At 43.4% G+C, this 14,275-nt stretch overlaps 1 protein-coding gene across 2 annotated transcripts in view; it reads right to left on the reverse strand.

Annotated features, from left to right (window-relative positions):
• The window catches only part of Gabbr2 (gamma-aminobutyric acid type B receptor subunit 2), a 439,836-nt gene that overhangs the window by 190,040 nt on the left and 235,521 nt on the right, over positions 1-14,275 (reverse strand). The gene's annotated exons all lie outside the window — the stretch shown is intronic.

The raw sequence follows: 14,275 nt of genomic DNA on the forward strand, positions 1-14,275 counted from the left end.
AAGCCTATAGAATGCCAAACAGATGAAATCAGGAAAGAACCTCTCACTGTCATATTATAGTTAAACTACAAAACACATAAACCAAAGAAAATATACTGAAAGCAGTTAGAGAGAAAAATCAAGTCACATATAAAGGCAATCCCATCAGGATAAAAGCAGATTATTCAACACAAACTTTAAATGCCAGAAGGGCTTGGAATGATGTATTCCAAGTTCTAAAAGATAACAACTGTCAACCAGGATTACTTTATCCAATAAAGCTATCCATCCAAAATTGATGGAGAAATATGGACATTCCACAACAAAAACAGGCTAAAGGGATCTATGAACACTAAACCAGCTCCAAAGAAAACACTTGAAAAGATCCTTCATGCTGAAGAGAAAGAAAAGCACATAAATATGGAACCAGGAAAAAAAATAAACAATACATACTCAAATAATAGTTAATACAAGAGAGTAATAGAAAAACCAGAATAACTACAAAACAAGAAGAATAGCAAGAATAAATACACACATTTCAATAAGAACTCTTGATAGCCACAGCCTCAATGCCCAAAGCAAAAGACACTGGTTTGCAGACTGGGTTAAAAAACAGGATCCAGCTGGGTGTGGTGGTGCATGCCTTTAAACACAGGGGAGACAGAGGTAGGAGGATTGCCATGAGTTTGAGGCCAGCCTGATACTACATAGTGAATTCCAGGTCAGCCTGAACTAGGGTGAGACTCTGCCTAAAAATAAATAAATAAATGAAAAGCAGGATCCTTCTATGTGTTGCCTTCAAGAAACTCATCTTTCCATGAAAGATGGACACTATGAAAAGAAGAAAATTGGTATTTCAAGCAAATAGGCCTAGAAGACAAGCAGGTGTTGCTATCCTAATATCTGACAGGGTAGACTTGAAACCAACATTATTTAGGAAATATAAAGAAAGTGACTTTATATTGATTAAAGAACACTCCAATAGGAGGACATTACAATTCTAAACATATATGCACCTAATATGGGGGCTCCTGATTTCATCAAACACTATTAGAATTAAGGTCACAGATAACACCAAATATAGCTATAGTGGGTGACTTCAACACCCCACTCCCATAACTGACAGGTCATTCTGGCAAAAAATAAACATAGAAACATGTGGATTAAATGAAATCATAGAGCAAATGGACCTAACAGATATCTGCAAAACATTATCATCAAAATACTGCAGAATACACATTCTTTTCAGCAGCACATGGAACATTCTCTGAAATAGACCATGTATTAGGACACAAAGCAAACCTTAACAAATATAGGAAAATTGAAATAATTCCTTGTACTCTATCTGATCACAATGGGATTAAATTGCAAATCAAGAAACACATACACAAAATCATGGAAACTTAACAATACACTACTAAATGGTGAACGAGTGAATGAAGAAATCAAGAGAGAAATTTTAAAATGTCATAGAATCAAATGACAATGGGAACACAACATACCAAAACCTTTGGGGCATAATAAAGGCAGTCCTATGAGGGAAATTTATAGCTTTAAGTGCCTATATTAAGAAATTGGAGGGCTAGAGAGACGGCTTAGTGGTTAATGTGCTTGCCTATGAAGCCTAAGGACTCAGGTTTTACTCTCCAGGTCCCACATAAGCCAGGCACACAGTGACACAAGTGCGCAAGGTCACACACATGCAGAAGGGGGCACACGCATCTGGAGTTTGACTGCAGTGACTGGAGTCCCTGGTATGCCAATTCTCTCTCACACACATTGAAAAACAAAACAAAACAAAAACAGTCTGTTGGGCTTGCCTCAAAAAAAAAAAAAAGTCAAATTACAAAGGTCATAAGTAAACAGCTAAATGCTTCATTTTAAAGCCTTGGGAAAACAAGGCAAACCAAAAATCAGTAGACATGAAGAAATAATAAAGATTAGAATAGAAATTAGTGAAATAGAAACAAAAAAAATACAAAGAATCAATGAAACAAAGAGTTGGTTCTTTGAAAGGATAAACAAGATTGACAAACCCTTATCAAATCTGACCAAAGGGAAGGCAAAGAGATACAAATTAATAAAATTAGAGATGAAACAGGCACTATTACAACAGATAACAAAGAAATTCAGAAAATCATAAGGACATACTTTAAGAACATATACACCATTAAGTTTGAAATTCTGAAAGAAATGGATAATTTCCTAGATACATATAACATAACAAAATTAAATCAAGATGAGATGAACCACTTAAATAGACCTATAGCAAGTATAAGATACAAGTAGTTATAAAAAAATTTCCCAGGCAGGAGATAGGGCTAGTGGTTAAGGGACTTACTTGTGAAGCCTAAGGACCCATGTTGACTCTCCAGATCACACACTAGCCAGATGCATAAATGTGAGGCAAGTGCAAGGTTGCACATACCCACTAGGTAGTACAAGCACCTGGAGTTCGATTTCAGTGGTTGAGGCCCTAGTGCACCAATTCTCTCTCTTCTCTCATTCACACACACTCACTCTCTCTTCCTTTCTCAGAAATGAAAACATTTTAGTCAGCCCCAGACCTTCATGGAAGAACTAAGAGCAATGTTTCTCAAAATTTTCCATGAAGTAGAGAAGGAAGGAATACTAGTAAACTCCTTTGAAGCCAGCATCACCAGAGATGCAGGGATGGTTCAACATATACAAATTGATAAATGAAACACACTATATAAATGGACTTAAGGGCAAAATCACATGATCATCTCAACAGATGCAGAAAAGGCATTTGTCAAAATCCAACATCCCTTCATGGTAAAAGACCTACAGAAACTGGGAAGAGAAGAAACATATCCCAACATAATAAAGGCTATTTATGACAAACCTACAGCCAACATAATACTAAATGGGGAAAAACTTGAAGCTTTTCCACTAAACTCAGGAACAAGACAAGGTTGTCCACTGTCCTCACTTATGTTTAATATAGTACTGCAAGTCTTAGCTATAGCAATAGGCAAGAGATGTACATAAAAGGGACACAAATTGGAAAGGAAGAGATCAAATTATCATTATTTGTAGATGACATGATTCTACATATAAGGGACCCTAAAGACTCAACCAGTAAACAGTTAGAGCTTATAAACACTTTTAGGAGTGTAGCTGGATAAAAAATGATCAAAGAAAACAATAGCCTTTCCATATACTAATACAAACATAAGGGAAATAAGGGAATCTACTCCCATTCACAATTGCCTCAAAAAAAGTACCTTGGAATAAACCTAACCAAGGAAGTGAAGGATCTCTACAATGAGAACTTCATAGCACTCAAGAGAGAAATTGCAGCAGGATCTAGGAAATGGAAAGACGTCCTATGTTCTTAGATTGGAAGAATCAATATTGTGAAAATGTCAGTCTTGCCAAAAGTAATCTACATATCTAATGAAATCTCCATCATAATTCCAATGACATTCTTCATGGAAATAGAAAAAAAATCTTAAAATTCATTTGGAAGTACAAAACAACCTCAAATAGCCAAAACAATTTTGAGCAACAATAATAAGCCTGGTGATATCACCATACCTGATTTTAACTTATATTACAGAGCCATAGTAATAAAAACAGGATGGCGCTGGCACAAAAACAGATGTGTAGATCAATGGAATAGAACAGAGGACCCAAATGGAAGTCTGGGCACCTCTAGCCACCTGAACTTTCACAAAAATGCCAAAAGTACTCACTGGACAAAAGACAGCCTCGTCAACATATGGTGCTGGGAAAACTGGATATCTATATGTAGAAGGATGAAAATAGATCCTTATCTCCATGCACAAGAATTAAGTCCAAATGGATCAAAGACCTTAATATCAGACCTGAAACTCTGAAACTGCTAGAGGTAAAAGTAGGGGAAACCCTTCAATATATTGGCATAGGCAGTGAGTTTCTGAATATAATAACCTCAGTTGCTCAGGAAACAAAACCATAATCAACCACTTCCCATGAAATTACAAAGCTTTTGTATAGCAAAGTACACCATGAATAGAGCAAAGAGGCAACCTACAGAATGGGAGAAAATCTTTCCCAGCTATTCATCTAACAAAGGATTAATATCTAGGATATACAAAGAACTCAAAATATTAAATAACAAGAGATCAAACAACCCAATTGAAAAATGGCTATGGAACTCAATAGAAAGTACTCAAAAGAAAAAAATACAGATGACATATAAACATCTAAAAAAATGTTCTATATCCTTAGCCGTGAGGGAAATTCAAATTAAAATTACTTTGAGATTCCATCTCTTGTCAGAATGGCTATCATCAAGAAAACAAATGACAATAAATGCTGGCAAGGATGTGGAAAAGGGAGAACTCTTCTACACTGTTGGTGGAAATATGGTCTGGTACAGCCATTGTGGAAGTCAGTGTGGAGGTTCCTGAGACAGAAATAAATATATTTACCATATGACCCAGCTATACTGCTCTTAGGCATTTATCTCATTGCCTTAGAGATACTTGTACACTCATGTTTATTGCTGCTGTATTCCTAATAGCTAGGAGATGGAACCTGCCTGTATGTCCCTCAACTGATTAATGTATAATGAAGATGTGGTATATTGATACAATGGTTTTCTACTCATCAGTAAATAAAAATGAGGGAAGGGAGGGTACTACCATGGGATATTTTTTATAATCATGGAAAATGTTAATAAAAATTGAGAAAAAAATAAAAATGAAATTATGAAATCTGTAGGGAAATGGATGGACCTGGGAAGGATTATACTTATGAGGTAACTCAGACACAGAAAGCCAAGTGCTCCATGTTCTCTCTCATAGGTGGATCCTAGATACAAATTATTGGACTTGTATATGAGTTGGATTAAAATTCAGTAGCAGAGGCCAGTAAGCTAGAAAGGGACTATAAGGGAGGAAGGTGGGAGGATTTAAGGGGATGGTATTGTATATATGTAAGTAGAAGAACAGATTACTGAGGGAGTAAGGATAGGGTGGGGGAAGGGTTAATCAAAATCTAGGAGGGATGAATAAGTCATATAGAAACCTACTGTTTTGGACATTGGCATACCCAGAAGCCATAGATTGCTACTAGAAATATTTCAATACCAGGGATGGGATACTTGCCAGGGAGTTGTTGGCCAGGGAAGTCCCTGATGCCCCAAAACATTACAGGCTATTGTCAAGACTCTTGGTTTTCCAGAAGCAATAGATGGTAAGATCCTGTTGCTGAAGACACCACATGCTTAGGCTGCAAGATCACTGATAAATCAAGCTGGAGGTGAGCTGAAAACTTCCTCCCTGTAGACCAGCTGACAGAAAGTTGGAAAAAGCTATGCTGCGTGCAGCTCCATGGGAGAGAGAGAAGTCATCAGTGAACATAAACAACAGTGGACACTGCAAGCCTTAAATTTGGCCAGCCAGGCCAAATGACCAAATGGGTGCAATAGTGGCATGCCTGTTATGGGGGAAACCATCCACTCTCTAATTGGACTGGAGGCCTGCTCCACATGCCTCATACTGAAAACCTATGACAGAGGAGGTCATGAGCCCTAGGGTGTAACGCCTGCTGGTGTCTGGCCAAATTCATATATTATACTCACCAAACTTCCCAATAAACATTTCTGTTAATGCTCATATAAATATATTAATGCTACTTACACTTTTGGTTCAAGAAGTTTCTCGTTTCAGATGGCAGTGACCTCTGGTATGACTCAAAAGATATCACTGTGCTGACAGGAAGTGAGAGATGACTGCTCAGCACTGAAATATCTCGATCATACCTTCCAAGGCTCAGGGTCCATTGTGGAAGAGGTGGCAGAAAGAATGTTAGAGCCAAAGAAAGGATAGGACTCCTTACAATGCACTCTTCCAGACACAAAATGGCCTGGATATCCATGACCTTGCAGTGCCTGACACTACCTACACAAGGCCTTCATAGTAGGAGGAAAAGATGATGACATCCAAATAAAAGAAAGACTAATTGAGAAGGGGAGGGGATATGATTGATAGTGGGGTTATGAAGGGGAAAGTGAGGGGGAGGGAGTTATCATGGTTTATTGTCTATAATTATAAAAGTTGTCAATAAAAAACAACTTAAAGGAAAGTAAACCAAACACACCAAGAAAAAAAAAAGAACTTACACCTCCAAGTAACAGGTTTTATTATAAAATTTCAGCAATTAATATTTGGTTTTGTTTAGAAGATAATCAGATAGTCCAGAGGTTGAGCCCCATTGCGCTCATTTGCCTTATGACCAAGGTGACACTGGGTGGTGGGGTGGGGACAATGGCTCTGTCAATTAGCGGCTCTGATAAACTTGTTGTCTGTATGGGAAAAAAAATGAATGGTGATATCTCAGACCACATATAATATCAATTTCATATGGACTCCATACCTAAATATTCAAGATATAGGAAAATTTCTAAAAGACAAGGTAGAAAAAGAGCTACATGGCTTGGGTGGGCAAAAATGCTTGGAGAACACAAATGTACTTATCATACGGATAACAAACAAGTTGGATGGCATCACGAGGAAGAATTCCTGGGGCTGTGGGCATGCCTCAGTGGGTGAAACACTTGGCCAGAGAAGCATAAGTTCTGGAGTATGGATTCCTGACATCCATGTAAGTGCCTGGTGTGGTGGCCTACGCTATGACCTCAGCGCTGTGAAAGCAGGGACAGGAAGTCCCTGGGGATCTCTGGCTAGCTAGTCTAGCTAAATTGGCGAGTTCTTAGTACAGTGAGAAACCATGTCTCAAAGAATAATGGGAGGGCTGGAGAGATGGCTTAGCGGTTAAGGTGCTTGCCTGCCAAACCTAAGGACACATGTTCGACTCTGCAGGTCCCACGTAAGCCAGACACACAAGGTGATGCAAGTGCACAAGGTCGCACATGTGCATAAGGTGGCTCACACATCTGGAGTTTCATTACAGTGGCTGGAGGTCCTGGCGTGCCAATTCTCCCTCTATCTCTCCCTCTCTCTCTCTCTCACATAACAAAAAAGCCAGTCTTTTGGGCTTGCCTCAAAAAAAAAAAAAAAAAAAGGAATAAAGGTAGCAATTGAGGAGGGACATCTGATATGAACCTTAAGCTTCCACATATGCGCCATACATTTGGACACACATCATGCATTCACATACAAATGTACCCACATACATACACACATGCATGCACACAACATACATCCCCAACATGAAGAATTTTTATCCATCAAAATATACTAAGAGTGAAAAGATAAGCCATAGAATGTAAGAAGATGAAATAGATACATACAACTGCCAAAGGATTAATATTTAGAATATAAAAAGAATTTTGACATTCAAGGCCACCTTTGAGTAAGGCAAACAAACACTAAGTAGGGAACCCAATAAGAAAACAAAACAAAACAAAACAGGTGAAATACTTAAACAGACAATTACAAAGAGGATATTGAAATAACCAGAATATGAGGAAATGGGCTGAAGGGATAGCCGTAAGGTGCTTGCCTGCAAAGCCAGAGGATCCAGGTTTGATTCTCTGGGATCCACATAAGCCAGATGCACAAGGTAGCACATGTGTCTGGAGTTCATCTGTAGTGACTGGAGGCCCTGACATGCCCATTCTCTTTCTCTCAAGCACATAAATTTAAAAAAAAAATTAAAAAAATAAAGAAATATAAGGAAATGCCCAGTTTCACCAGTTAACAGGGAAATGTAAATTAAAATTTAAATGAGATGCTGCTCCCCACCCACGAGCTTGACTAAAATTAAAAAAGCCTACCGCATCCAATGCTGGAGAGCAGAGTGGAGAGCCCCGCCCTGCGGCAGGAGAGGAAGGCAGTGGAGCCAGTTGAGAAAGCTGCTTGGTGGTGTCTGCTCCCGCGAAACAGATGCTCACCCTGTGACTCAGGTTCCACCAGGTGAGGCACCCTAGGCAGCGTGGGCAGCAGTGGGAACATGCATTCATCACCCTGCAGCAAATGCCTAGAGCTACATCACAGGAATCCTACCCAAAGGTTCTGTCGGGGAACACGAAGCATCTCTGAGAGATGATAAAGTGAAATAAAGCAGGGCTGTACGGAATTCATGCATTGAACAACTAACTGTATTACTAAGATGACAGTTTTCCTACTCCCGATCAAAACCAGTGTATACAGTTGATGAGCTGGTTAACAGATACATACAGAAATGTAAGATAGGAATAGCCATGGCAGTCTCAAAAAAGAGTTACAAGGGAGAATCATTGTACCATCAGTAAGAGAGAACATAAATTTTAATATTTTTATTTATTTATTTATTTGACAGAGAAAGAGGGGGAGAGAGAATGGGCACGCCTGGGGCCTCCAGCCACTGCAAACAAACTCCAGACATGTGTGCCCCCTTGTGCATCAGGCTAACGTGGGTCCTGGGGAATCGAACCTGGGTCCTTTGACTTTGTAGGCAAATGCCTTAACCACTAAGCCATCCCTCCACCCCAGAAAATAAATTTTAGATATAGGAACACGTAGGGCCGAGGAGTTGCTTGGTGAGTAAAGTGCTTGACGAGCAAGCCTAGGACCTGAGTTTGGATCTCCAGCACTCTTGTGGAAGCTGGGTGTGGTGGCAAATGCTTGTAATTCCAGCCCAGGGAAGTCGGAGACAGGAGGCTCCCTAGGCTCATTGGCTGGACTAGCTGAGTCAGTGAGCTCTAGGTTTTACAAAAGATCCTGTGCCCAAAAGAAGGCGCAGAGCACCTGAGGAAGACACCCAGCCTCAGGCCTCCACACACGTGTGCACACATGGGCATGCATACCTACTCACACACTTGTGCCCACACACAGATGGACATGCAGAGGCACATGTATGCAGGCTCACACATTTAAAAGAAGAATCAGGACCAAATCTATGCACGAGTTGGATTTATAACAAACTAAAGTTGGATGTAACGGCACATGGGGGTGGTGGGGAGGAGGACTTTGTAACAAATGAGGGGTCAACAGATAGCCATCTGGAAAAGCAAAGAGGTCTGTTGAGCCGTACCTCCTACCGCACACAAACTCACCTACATTGTAGACCTAAGTGTGAAAGACAAACAATAAAGCTTTCAAAAGACCAAGGAGGAAAATATCTTCGTGGGCTTGAAATAAAGAAGTTCACCTGGGCATGGTGGTGAATGTCTGTGTTCCCAGCACACTGGAGGTGGAAGCAGGAGGATGAGGAATTCAAGGTCATCTGAGTTTGAGGTTTAGGTCAGCTAGGCTACAGAAGACCCTGTCTCAAAAAAAGGGGGGGCAGGCTGGAAAGATGACTCAGCAGTCCAGCAAGGTGCACTTCCAGTGCATATGTAAGGGACTGAGACCGCGTAAACAGCCACACATGTGGTCACACATGTCTGTAAGCCCAGTCCTTTGGGGGAGCAGACACTGGAAAATCGCCAGGGCTTGTCAACAGCAGGATCTGGAATCAGTGAAGATTCCACTACAGGGAAAAACAGGTCAGTAAGTGAAGGATGGGGACATGTGACAGTCTCGTCTGGCCACTGTAGGTGAGCACACAGAGCAACACATCAGCAAATGCACATGCATGTACTGTACACACCACATGCACATAACATGCCACACACTACTATGACATTCAAAGAAAAAAGAAAAGAATTTCTCTTCACCCAGACCCCCACTTATAGGACTTCCTCATAGCCGAAGACAATGATGGCTGGATTTAAATTAGTCTCTTCAAATCTCTCAAAATTTATTCAGTGGCCTTACAGCTACAACATTTGTACCCGAAGTATCACCTTGACCAATCACTGAAGACAGAGAATAGCCAAGCCCAAACAGCCGTAAACCAGAAAAGCCAACAAATGCCACCTGGGCCGTTGCCCCACCATGCCCTCAAGCAAAAGGCAACCCGAGTAAAGCACAGCCCAGGAGCAAAGTGGATCTATTGGAATCATTGCCAGAAAGCCATCACATAAAGCTGGCGATGCTCCAAGGAGTGGCCGGGCAGGTCAGCACGCTCGCGACGGGCCAGGGACGTCAGGGTGGCATATTCCCCTGTAGACGCACGCTTGTGAGCACCCACGGCCGTGCAGGGGTCTACTCGTGGCAGAATGCTGAGTTGTTAGTCTTCACCATGGAATGCTACATGACGGCAAACCTAGAGTATGTCCAGCCTCAGTGACTCACTAACATCACGTTGTGTGACAGAGGGAGAGCTCCCGAGACTTCACTTATGCAGAGTGAAGAGTAGGGCAAAGGAAGCAGAGGCGGAGGGGCTGTAGGGGCAGCCTGCACGGCGCTTTCTTTCCTTGACCTGCTATGCGCCTTAAATGACCTCACCGGCAAGGTCAGAAGCCATCTTACTACCTTCAGCGTCTGCTCACCTTGCAGGATTCAGGCTACGAGCTCTTTATGGCTCCTTTCTCCTGCTCTCAAGACTCCCACCCTGAGGGACAAGGTCCACACTGTAATGAGCCATCTTTGTACTGGGCCCTGGGTAAGAGGCTTTCCTCCATGTTGCCTCAGGGAATCCTTACATATCTGTGAAAGAGACCTCATCAGCAGAAAAACAAAAAGAAGAAAGAAACAAAAGCAAACAACAACAAAAAAAGTTAGCTGACCAGCATCCCTCTGTCATTTAAAAGACCACCTGCGTGTAACAGCAAACGTTCTCGTGACTTCCACGAGATGGTTCAGTTCTGGCTTATGTAAAAGTCGTTCATCACCTGCCAAGACAGCCTTGGCTGCATCAGACACCTAGGCTCCTGTCTCTACACCTCACGATCTAGAACGGAGTTTTCTTCTCAAGGTTGTGGTCCAACCAGAATGCCAGCAAGCTCATTCACATTCTTGCCAACGCAGAGGAGAAAAGTCTCTTTTTAAGTGGCTTTTGGGAAGTCTGAGGAACACTATTACTTATCTCACTGGCCACGCTAGAGCCCTGGCCACAGCTGGCTAGCTGGGAAATGTTTATTTTCTGTGGAGTGGCAGACTTCCTGGTTAGGGTCAGAGCCGGGTTACTGGGTGGCCAGGTGTGAATGTTGGTACAGACCCAACCACCCGCCTGGCCAAGATTCAGATCTAGCGATTAGGCCCTCGACAGGTCACGAAGTCCTTCCTCTGGAACACGTGAAGCAGTCCCCGAGGCGAGGTCCCAGCAGCACTCAGTGGGGCAGGGCCAGAGCAGCGGTGCTGTGAGCCCCGGGTTCTCCTGCCTTGGCACCCATGCTCTCCCCCCATTCTAGAGCCCAACCTCCCTAAAGCTGCCAGTCCTTGCCATCAGCTCAAATGGCCTTGGCAATGAGATGCGACCACTTCTAAGACTAAAGGCTCCCTGGCTTTGTCCCCTAGCCTCCGCTGAGTTGATTGGGTGATCACTGGCAGGGAGAGAAACTTCTCACCAGGAAACACTGCATATTCCTCCAAGTGTCACACCTTGGGCCACCTCTGAGTTCCCTGCCGGATTCTGAAGCTCCCAACAGCTCCATATGGTGCTTTGGCTTTGTGTCCCAGCAGAAGACGATACTAGGGGACATGCCACCATGAGCAAAACCAGGCCAGAATAGGAAACTAGCTCAATAGGCTTTAGAAAGATGAGAGGTGAGAGCAGAAGTCACCAATAGCCAGCAGTCACTAAGTGATAGAGACCCTTTGGGACAAGAAGGCATTAGTGCCAAATGTATGGCCCAGAGGCCGTCTCTGAAACACAGGATCTGCAGGGACGCATGGCGCCTGAGTTCGCTGGGTCACCCCTGCCCTCGTCTTGTTACCCTCCACCGGCCAGGACTGGCTTCAGGGCTGGGCGCCCTCGAAGTACCCACCATTCCGCCTGCCCTGTGACTTCCACCCCCAGGAGGCATCTTCCTCCGGGGAGGCTCCATGATCAGGTTCAACACTGCAGCCCCCACCATCCAGCTCACATCAAATGGATTCAATAGTCAGAGAATCCAGCTGTGTGGGGACCCTGGGAGGCCCCTGGTCCAACCTTGCATCAGTTGGGGAAGCTGAGGTCTGGGGAGATGTTCTATCTGCTGTGGCTTCCTGGAGTTAGGGTCCAGCTATAGGCGGGGCTTGCCCCTGGCAGGGAAAGTGTGTTGCTCCCTCTCACTTAGGGGCGGGGGGCTCTTCCCAATTCCAGATGCCCTGTGTCTGCACTCCCATGGCAGCAGGGCTGGCCCCACAGGAGGCTTTGCTGTCTCCTGCTTCTGTGGCTGGCAACCAGGCCATTCCCGTTCTGTGGAAGCATCCTGCCAGTCTGAGCCTTGCTTTCCATGGGGCTCTCTTACTTCCCTCTTTCTCTTATAGGGAAAGGCTCACTCAGGAGGCCCAAGCAAATGACACTGCAAACCCTCTTTCTCTGAGTCAGGTCACACCCATGAGACCCAAGAGTGAAGGTGCGTGGACATGTTGTTTCGAGGGCTGCAGTTCAGCCTGGGACAGTGACCTACTGTCTGCCCTCGTTTCCCATCTAAACCATGAGGATGGCGAGTGCTCACAAAATACTACGCCCCCCAAGTGTTTGTGAACCCCAAAATATATGTATCAGACCAGCAGCCAGTGCCATGCTGGCCAGGGTCCCAGCAGTTATACACAGTACAAAATGAGTTTCAAGAAACCTTTCTCAGCACTCTAGAACTTTCCTTCGTAATGCACTTAGGAAGCTGGCTGGGGAAGTAGGCTCGTGGTTGGATCATAAACAAGAATGCTTCATTCAGCTGTGGGCGCCCAGCCTTGGACAGGAGTGCTCAGCAAGCTTAGGGACAGAGAACAGGCTCACTGTGGGGAAGAGCTTGACAAATGCCCTGCGGGGCTGGGGTGAGGCAAATACAGCATCTAACTAATCTCAAGTGAAAAGTTAAGAGGCAGTCAAATGCATTCAAGAATCAGACTAAAAATAATCTAATGCTGTTGCCACTCCATGCAGCCTTCTTCCCTGGGTGACCTCTGCCCTCCTTGGGTGGACACGAGGTCCTTTTCAGGCATCTCTGACCTGCCCTTTAAGCATCTGTGGCCCAGTTCCATCTTCCATCATCCCAGGCTTTTAGTAGTTAATATCTGTCTGCCTTTTCTTTGGGTTTAGCATTTTCCCTCAAACTTTATGCTATTTTTAAATTAAAATATAGGAGAAACCTGGATCCGAGGCTCATAATAAATTGCAAACTCTGACACCCTTAAAAATAACATTTACTGAAATGAGTTATTTCTGTTCATTACTCAACGTCTCAATTTTTTTTCTTCTGTATGCATTGATTTTAATAAGAAAATATTTCGTTCAGCATTTGCTAACCAGGTGCCAACGTGATGTAAGGAGTTGTTTACAAAATCTGTCCTAATGATTTGCTAGTTTTTGACAAATCAATAAATCATTTGGGTTGAGGTGGCTCTGATTGAAATTAAATAATGAACACACACACACACACACACACTTTTTAATGATGCTATTTTTGTAAATGAATTGGGCCTATGAAAGCCTTGGAGTTGGGTCTACACATAGAAGACAGAGAGAATCACATACAATTGTGTACATTTTGTCGCTGGTCAGAGTTTACACTTGGATATGACAGTCGTCATCAGGGCTGTCAGCCCCTCACTTTTTTTTTGTTGTTATTGTTGTTGTTTTTCGAGGTAGGGTCTTACTCTAGCCTAGGCTGACCCAGAACACATTCTGTAGTCTCAGGCTGGACTAAAACTCACACTGACCCTCCTACCTTGGCCTCCTCAGTGCTAGGATTAAAAGTGTATGCCACCATGCCCAGCAAGCCCCTCATTATTGATATGTCTGTTTTTCACTTTTAATTTTTTTTTTTGCACATGTGTGGTGTGTATGTGTTTGTGTATGTATGTGTGTGGGCACACATGTGTATGCATGTTGGAAGGCTAGAGACAGACATCAGGTGTTTTCTTGCACACTCTCCACTTTATTCTTTGAGTCTCTTGCCGAACCCACAGCTTGACAATTCAGCAAGAATAGCTGGCCAGCAAGCCCCCGAGAGCCTGTCTTTGCCTCCCCAGTGATGGGATTACAGGTGTGTACCACCACTCCTGGCATTTTAAGTGGGTCCTGGGGCTCAAACTCAGGGCCTCATGCTTGAGTGGTGTTTCAGTTACCATCTGATGGCTGGGACACATTACCTGACCACAGGCAGCTAATGGAGGAAAAGTGTTTATTTCTGGCTTACAGTTTCGAGGGAAACGCTGGCAACAGCAGGAAGCCGGCTCACATCTCCACAGCAGTGGAAAGGAGGTGGTGGGAGTAAGCTGGCTAGCTAACATGCAGTAGAGCTGGACTGATGAACCCCAAGTCCACCTCCAGCAGCACCCCCTCCCACAAGGCTCCTCTGGTGAAGACG

This window comes from Jaculus jaculus, chromosome 1 (assembly GCF_020740685.1).
Source record: "Jaculus jaculus isolate mJacJac1 chromosome 1, mJacJac1.mat.Y.cur, whole genome shotgun sequence".
In the NCBI taxonomy this organism is placed as follows: Eukaryota; Metazoa; Chordata; class Mammalia; order Rodentia; family Dipodidae; genus Jaculus; species Jaculus jaculus.